Genomic DNA, 1544 nt, shown 5'->3' on the forward strand with positions numbered 1-1544 from the left:
ATAGTTGATTATATGGTTGTGGGTGTCTCTCAAAAGAAGGCAGGGAGGTTGGAAATGGAATCAAATCCCCTACTCTTAGCTCCCTCCCTCTCTATGCATTGAATAACACATTTATAAAAAGACAGTAAAACAACAAATCATGAGGAATAATGTGTTGAGGTGTCTGTCCTAAATCTATGAGATGTAAGAAACCTCCGGAAAATTTTATGGGACACAAATGTAACCTCTTTTTTTGTTAGAAGAAAACTACCTCCATACTTCCATTCATTTGCATGGGTTACCTTCAGATGAGTCCCATGACACTTGTGCGGGTCATAGAGCAAAAGGGAGCACACCATCGTGTTTGTGAGAGTCTCGTCTTTCCATAGAGTGGTATTAGTTATTAGGCCAAACCTGGTTGGACACTACAGACGTTTTCATGAGAGGACGGATTTGTGGGATGTCTCCTGCTCTGACAAACAGCGCTGTAGCTCTGCCGCTTTCCACCGCAGATGTGGAAGGTCGGCATGGGCTGATGTGGTGGACTGAGACGCAGCCCACGCAAAACAGCAGATATCTTTAGCTTAAACGTACACATTTTGATGGAGATTTTTTTACTGTGGGGTTTAGATTGACGCACAGGTGACTTCTAAAAGGTCATTTAAACTTGAGATGACATTCGCAGCGTTCACCATGAATGCGATCTCCGTGAAGATCGGGGAAATTCCCTTTATAGGGCACATTGTTGGTAATTCAGTGTGCAGTGGTAGAATGCGCTTTCACACTGGTAGAACACAGTTTGAATGAATACTGGCCATCTTTTAGCATAGCCTGTGGACAACAGACCTCATGACCTTTTAGGCTGAGTTGAATTGGATTATAAAAGGCTTAGCATTATTAAAGTCTTTGTTTGCAACTATTGAGAGGAGTTCACTTTTGTCTGTCAACATGTAGTATTACGTCACAAGCAGAGCAACTCCTATATAGTATCAGAAAGCTTCCAAGGAAATTATAGATGATCTTTAAGGTCATGTGATTCTTAGCATTTTACTCGTGATATCTCTACACGGGGTCATAGAATGAACAGAGACATGCAAAGGTAAAGGATGCGTTTATGAGCACTGTCTCTCAGTTTCCTGGGAGGAGGAGTTTGGGAAGTCTGGGAAAAGATCATGTGAAGAACGAAGTGGTCGTGGTAGCTAAACAAACAAAATATTCAACCTGCTTGCAGCAAGACCTTACTACCCCTCCCTTTCTGTTCACAATAGCAAGTTCAGGAATAAATATGTACTTTATTTTTATTTATTTTATTTCACCTTTATTTAACCAGGTAGGCTAGTTGAGAACAAGTTCTCGTTTGCAACTGCGACCTGGCCAAGATAAAGCAAAGCAATTCGACACATACAACAACACAGAGTTACACATGGAATAAACAAAACATACAGTCAATAATACAGTAGAACAAAAGAAAACAAAAATTATATATACAGTGAGTGCAAATGAGGTAAGTTGGTGGCGAAGTAATTACAATATAGCAATTAAACACTGGGATGGTAGATGTGCAG

Source organism: Salmo salar, chromosome 09 (assembly GCF_965601325.2).
Source record: "Salmo salar chromosome 09, fSalSal1, whole genome shotgun sequence".
Lineage (NCBI taxonomy): Eukaryota > Metazoa > Chordata > Actinopteri > Salmoniformes > Salmonidae > Salmo > Salmo salar.